General features: G+C 46.1%; 1 protein-coding gene across 4 annotated transcripts in view; it reads left to right on the top strand.

The window, feature by feature from the left end:
• Nucleotides 1–7,500, top strand: part of LOC112236021 (extensin) — a 101,677-nt gene that overhangs the window by 73,080 nt on the left and 21,097 nt on the right. For all 4 annotated transcript variants that reach the window (XM_042310461.1, XM_042310463.1, XM_042310462.1 and 1 more), the window contains 2 exons: nt 3,095–3,144; nt 7,483–7,500. The exon at nt 7,483–7,500 is cut by the window's right edge and continues 215 nt beyond it. The gene's annotated coding sequence lies outside the window, so the exon portion shown is untranslated. The remainder of the gene's footprint in view (nt 1–3,094; nt 3,145–7,482) is intronic.

Raw genomic sequence — 7,500 nt, 5'->3', positions numbered from 1 at the left:
AGAGAAGGACACGCTGACTAAGAGAGAAGGACACACTGACTGAGAAGGCAGTGACTAAGAGTCAAAGAAGGACATATCTACTGGGTGAAGGACACAGTGTGCCATCACAGCAGCAAGATTTGGACCGCTGACTGAGAAAAGGACAACACTGACTAAGAGAGAAGGACACGCTGACTAAGAGAGAAGGACACATTTGACTAAGAGAGAAGAACATTTGACTGATTGAGAAACACGCTGACTATAAGAGAAGGACACGCTGACTAATATCTTTTTGTTTTGACTTCTGAGAGAATGACACACTTAACGCTGACTTGACACACTGACTAAAGACACTGACTGTAGAGAAGGACACGCTGACTAAGAGAGAATGACACGCTGACTAAAAGAGAAAACACGCTGACTTGAATTGAAGGACACGCTGACTAAGAGAGAAAGACACACTGACTGGAGTTACACGCTGACTCAGTGAAGGACACGCTGACTAAGAGAGAAAGACACTGACTGAGAGAGAAGGACACGCTGACTAAGAGAGAAGGACACACTGAGTAACAGAGAATGACACGCTGACTGAGGGAGAAGGACACACTGAGTAAGAGAGAAACACACTGACTAAAAGAGAAGGACACGCTGACTAAGAGAGAAGGACACACTGACTATGAGAGAAGGACACACTGACTACAGAACAAGGACACGCTGACTAAGAGAGAAGGACACGCTGACTGAGAGAGAAGGACACACTGACTAAGGAGAAGGACACGCTGACTAAGAGAGAAGGACACACTGACTAAGAGAGAAGGACACGCTGACTAAGAGAGAAGGACACGCTGACTAAGAGAGAAGGACACACTGACTAAGAGAGAAGGACACGCTGACTGAGAGAGAAGGACACGCTGACTGAGAGAGAAGGACACACTGACTAAGAGAGAAGGACACGCTGACTAAGAGAGAAGGACACACTGACTAAGAGAGAAGAACACGCTGACTGAGAGAGAAGGACACGCTGACTGAGAGAGAAGGACACGCTGACTAAGAGAGAAGGACACACTGACTGAGAGAGAAGGACACACTGACTAAGAGAGAAGGACACGCTGACTAAGAGAGAAGGACACACTGACTAAGAGAGAAGGACACGCTGACTGAGAGAGAAGGACACGCTGACTGAGAGAGAAGGACACGCTGACTAAGAGAGAAGGACACGCTGACTAAGAGAGAAGGACACGCTGACTGAGAGAGAAAGACACGCTGACTGAGAGAGAAAGACACGCTGACTAAGAGAGAAAGACACGCTGACTAAAGAGAGAAAGACACGCTGACTGAGAGAGAAGGACACGCTGACTAAGAGAGAAAGACACACTGACTGAGAGAGAAGGACACGCTGACTAAGAGAGAAGGACACGCTGACTAAGAGAGAAAGACACACTGACTGAGAGAGAAGGACACGCTGACTAAGAGAGAAGGACACGCTGACTAAGAGAGAAAGACACTGACTGAGAGAGAAGGACACGCTGACTAAGAGAGAAGGACACGCTGACTAAGAGAGAAAGACACGCTGACTGAGAGAGAAGGACACGCTGACTAAGAGAGAAAGACACACTGACTGAGAGAGAAGGACACGCTGACTAAGAGAGAAGGACACGCTGACTAAGAGAGAAAGACACTGACTGAGAGAGAAGGACACGCTGACTAAGAGAGAAGGACACGCTGACTGGCAGTCATAGAGAGTCAAAAAACTCCCATATCTACTGGGTGAAATTCCACAGTGTGCCATCACTGCAGCAAGATTTGTGACCTGTTGCCACTAGAAAAGGGCAACCAGTGAAGAACAAACACCATTGTAAATACAACCCATATTTATGCTTATTTATTTTATCTTGTGTCCTTTAACCATTTGTACATTGCTAAAACACTGTATATATATATAATATGACATTTGTAATGTCTTTACTGTTTTGAAACTTCTGTATGTGTAATGTTTACTGTTAATTTTTGTTGTTTTTCACTTTATATATTCACTTTGTATGTTGTCTACCTCACTTGCTTTGGCAATGTTAACACATGTTTCCCATGCCAATAAAGCCCTTGAATTGAATTGAATTGAATTGAGTCAGTGACTGGCAGTTATAGAGAGTCAGTGACTGGCAGTTATAGAGAGTCAGTGACTGGCAGTTATAGAGAGTCATTGAAATGACACCACAGGCATGATAGGGTACAGTAACATCTCTGACAGGGTACAGTACCAGTTGAGTAACAGCCCTGACAGGATACAGTAACAGCCCTGACAGGCTACAGTAACAGCCCTGACAGGATACAGTAACAGGGTACAGTACCAGTTGAGTAACAGCCCTGACAGGATACAGTAACAGGGTACAGTAACAGCTCTGACGGGGTACAGTAACATCTCTGACAGGGTACAGTAACAGCTCTGGCAGGGTACAGTAATAGCTCTGGCAGGGTACAGTACCAGTTGAGTAACAGCCCTGACAGGATACAGTAACAGCCCTGACAGGATACAGTAACAGCCCTGACAGGGTACAGTAACAGCCCTGACAGGATACAGTAACAGGGTACAGTAACAGGGTACTGTACCAGTAAAGTAACAGCCCTGACAGGATACAGTAACAGGGTACAGTAACAGCTCTGACGGGGTACAGTAACATCTCTGACAGGGTACAGTAACAGCTCTGGCAGGGTACAGTAATAGCTCTGACGGGGTACAGTAACATCTCTGACAGGGTACAGTAATAGCTCTGGCAGGGTACAGTAACAGCTCTGGCAGGGTACAGTAACAGCTCTGGCAGGGTACAGTAACAGCTCTGGCAGTTAAAGTTCACGGTTATGTGATGTGCCTCTCCAGTTTGTGTCCTCTGCTCTGTCTGATGGGATTAGGGACAGAGAGATCACATCTCAGGTCATGATACATAGAACACAATGTGATGATGTCACCCAGTCATTATCATCTTAGTTACTGTACACATTGCTGTGTGCCATCCATGCTTGTCTATATACCCCACCCTGCTGTACGTTCTGCAGTGCTCTACTCTACACCACCACGCTACTTCCCACAGTTAGTAACAACTCTCTCTCCTCTCTGCAGGCAAGGACGAGCTACTGAATAACCACAGCCTGAGTCAACAAGGTATCAAGGTAAGGTTCTGTTCACCGTCTGCTTGAACTGTAACTCACAGGACAGATTCTCACTCTGGGACTGAGGGTCAAATAGAGTGGTGTGTAAATAGAGTGGAGTGTGTAAATAGAGTGGTGTGTAAATAGAGTGGTGTGTAAATAGAGTGGAGTGTGTAAATAGAGTGGAGTGTGTAAATAGAGTGGAGTGTGTAAATAGAGTGGAGTGTGTACACAGAGTGGAGTGTGTAAATAGAGTGGAGTGTGTAAATAGAGAGTGGAGTGTGTAAATAGAGTGGAGTGTGTAAATAGAGAGTGGAGTGTGTAAATAGAGTGGAGTGTGTAAATAGAGTGGAGTGTGTACACAGAGTGGAGTGTGTAAATAGAATGGAGTGTGTAAATAGAGAGTGGAGTATGTAAAGCAGAGTGGAGTGTGTAAATAGAGTGGAGTGTGTAAATAGAATGGAGTGTGTAAATAGAGTGGAGTGTGTAAATAGACCAGTGTAAATAGAGTGGAGTGTGTAAATCAGAGTGGACTGTGTAAATAGAGTGGAGTGTGTAAATAGAGAGTGGAGTGTGTAAATAGAGTGGAGTGTGTAAACTCAGAGAGTGGAGTGTGTAAATAGAGTGGAGTGTGTAAATGGGTGGAGTGTGTAAATAGAGTAGAGTATGTAAATAGAGTGTGTAAATAGAGTGGAGTGTGTAAATAGAGTGGAGTGTGTAAATAGAGAGTGGAGTGTGTAAATAGAGTGGAGTGTGTAAATGGGTGGAGTGTGTAAATAGAGAGTGGAGTGTGTAAATAGAGTGGAGTGTGTAAATGGGTGGAGTGTGTAAACAGCTTGTGTATAGTATGTTTGTTTCCGTTGGTCCTTGGTATGCATCACATCTCAACACGTGTCATTAGTTCACACCACTGAGCTGCTGATGTTGACAGAAGCTTGGGTGGTTTTCACTCTGCTACTGGGTGTACTTTCACACTGTGTGTGTGTGTGTTGTTTCTGTTACACAATGCTGGTCTGAACTTACTGTAGTTCTCGCAGCTCCCACGCTCTACAACTACATTTGCATAGGATCAGAGCAGAGTGCCACCCAAGTCATAGACTGTTCTCTCTGCTACCGCACGGCAAGCAGTACTGATGCACCAAGTCTGAAACCAACAGGACCCTGAACAGCTTCTACCCCCAAGCCATAAGACTGATAAATAATTAACCAATTAGCTACCTGGACTTATTATCTATCCAGTTGCCTAGTCACTCTATCCCAACCTATATGAACAAATCTACCTCAATGACCTCGTTACGCCTGCATATCGACACGGTACTGGTACCCCTGCATATCGAGTCAGTACTGGTACCCTCTGCATATCGACTCGGTACTGGTACCCCTGCACAACGACTCAGTACTGGTACCCCTGCATATCAACTCAGTACTGGTACCCAGCATATCGACTCAGTACTGGTACCCCTGCATATCGACTCAGTACTGGTACCCCTGCACATTGACTCAGTACTGGTACCCAGCATATCGACTCAGTACTGGTACCCAGCATATCGACTCAGTACTGGTACCTCTGCATATCGACTCAGTACTGGTACCTCTGCACATCGACTCGGTACTGGTACCCAGCATATCGACTCAGTACTGGTACCTCTGCACATTGACTCAGTACTGGTACCCCTGCACATCGACTCAGTACTGGTACCCCTGCACATTGACTCAGTACTGGTACCCAGCATATCGACTCAGTACTGGTACCCCTGCATATCAACTCAGTACTGGTACCCCTGCACATCGACTCAGTACTGGTACCCAGCAAATCGACTCGGTACTGGTACCTCTGCATATCAACTCAGTACTGGTACCCAGCATATCGACTCAGTACTGGTACCCAGCATATCGACTCAGTACTGGTACCTCTGCATATCGACTCAGTACTGGTACCCAGCATATCGACTCGGTACTGGTACCTCTGCATATCAACTCAGTACTGGTACCCAGCATATCGACTCAGTACTGGTACCCAGCATATCGACTCAGTACTGGTACCTCTGCATATCGACTCAGTACTGGTACCTCTGCACATCGACTCAGTACTGGTACCCCTGCACATCGACTCAGTACTGGTACCCCTGCACATTGACTCAGTACTGGTACCCCTGCACATCATCAAAGACTCAGTACTGGTACCCCTGCATATCGACTCAGTACTGGTACCCTGCACATCGACTCAGTACTGGTACCCCTGCTTATCGACTCAGTACTGGTACCCCATGCACATCGACTCAGTACTGGTACCCCTGCATATCGACTCAGTACTGGTACCCCTGCACATCGACTCAGTACTGGTACCCCTGCACATCGACTCAGTACTGGTACCCCTGCACATTGACTCAGTACTGGTACCCCTGCACATCGACTCAGTACTGGTACCCCTGCACATCGACTCAGTACTGGTACCCCTGCATATCGACTCAGTACTGGTACCCCTGTACATCGACTCAGTACTGGTACCCCTGCACATCGACTCAGTACTGGTACCCCTGCACATTGACTCAGTACTGGTACCCCTGCACATTGACTCAGTACTGGTACCCCTGCACATTGACTCAGTACTGGTACCCCTGCACATTGACTCATTACTGGTACCCAGCATATCGACTCAGTACTGGTACCTCTGCATATCGACTCAGTACTTGTACCTCTGCATATCGACTCAGTACTGGTACCTCTGCATATCGATTCGGTACTGGTACCTCGTGTATATCGCCAAGTTATCATTACTCATTATGTTATTATTCTTTGTGTTATTCTTTTTCTATTATTTTTCTTGTTTTCTGTCTGTGTTGTTAGGAAGGGCCTGTCAGTAAGCATTTCACTGTTAATCTACACCTGTTGTCAATGAAGCATGTGACAAATAACAAATAATGATTTGATATGTTTGGCTCTGTCTCAGTGACAAAATAAGCCCATACATTGTCCGATGTCCTCTTCCTCCCTGTTCTGTTACATCTCAGATGTCCTCTTCCTCCCTGTTCTGTTACATCTCAGATGTCCTCTTCCTCCCTGTTCTGTTACATCTCAGATGTCCTCTTCCTCCCTGTTCTGTTACATCTCAGATGTCCTCTTCCTCCCTGTTCTGTTACATCTCAGATGTCCTCTTCCTCCCTGTTCTGTTACATCTCAGATGTCCTCTTCCTCCCTGTTCTGTCACTGCTGTCTGATTGACTGATTGAAAAGAGAAGGTTAGTTAGACTGCAATCAGACTAGTAGTAGTGCCAGTACTGAACTACCCTGTCTTTATCCTGTCTCTGAGGCCCTTACTCCTTTTATTCTCTCTCTCTCTGTCCCTCATTGTCTTTCTCTTTTTTTCTCTCTCTGTCACTCACTCACTCACTCACACACCCACACACACACACACACACACACTTGCGCGCGCTGATATGCACACATACACACACAGAGAGAGCGAGAGAAAGGGAGAGAGAGAGAGGGACGCAGTGCCCAGTCCTCAGCAACACTTTGGGCTGCCAGCCATCTGATTGCAATCTGCCCATTCAGTTTGTGGAGGTTGGGCACACCCTCTCTGTCCAAAAATAACTCAGGATAGAAGCATAATTGAATTCAGCCTAACCCTCTTGGACAGCTTTCAGGCATGTATAGCTTACGTGGGGAGGTTACTTATTACATGCTCAGGACGCATGTTCTGTAGTATTCTCTGAGTGGGTAGACTGCAGCAGATCTGGAGCAAAAAGACAGAATTTGACCCTGAATGTCTGCATTGCAGTCTGTGTCTGCACTGGCCTGCCACCTTGTGGCTTATTTAAAACACCGCACTACATTGCATTTGTATTGCATGAAATCTAGGCAGATCTGTATTGGCACAAGAGTAACATATTTCAGTGCTATATGATTCATTAATATCCACTGTAATGATATATGAGATTGTCTTCTATTGGGTCAGAGGATGAGTTGATGATTTGGAAATTGGCAACATCATTCATTGTACTCTACTACCGGAATATCTTTTTAGAATAGACTTGTCTAGTCCTGGCAGAACACTGCATAATACTGTTCTTTCTGTCTGTCTGTCTGTCTGTCTGTCTGTCTGTCTGTCTGTCTGTCTGTCTGTCTGTCTGTCTGTCTGTCTGTCTGTCTGTCTGTCTGTCTGTCGTCTGTCTGTCTGTCTGTCTGTCTGTCTGTCTGTCTGTCTGTCTGTCTGTCTGTCTGTAAAATGTCTGTCTGTCTGTATCTCTCTCTCTCTCAGTCTCTCTCTCTCTTATTCTCTGTCTCTCTCTCTCTCAGTCTCTCCCTCCCTCCCTCCCTCCCTCCCTCCCTCCCTCCCTCCCTCCCTCCTTCATATAGTTACCATCCTAGGGTGTC

Source organism: Oncorhynchus tshawytscha, linkage group LG31, assembly GCF_018296145.1.
Source record: "Oncorhynchus tshawytscha isolate Ot180627B linkage group LG31, Otsh_v2.0, whole genome shotgun sequence".
Lineage (NCBI taxonomy): Eukaryota > Metazoa > Chordata > Actinopteri > Salmoniformes > Salmonidae > Oncorhynchus > Oncorhynchus tshawytscha.
Note: the sequence above shows the minus strand (reverse complement) of the source record. Positions and strands in the feature narration are given on the sequence as shown.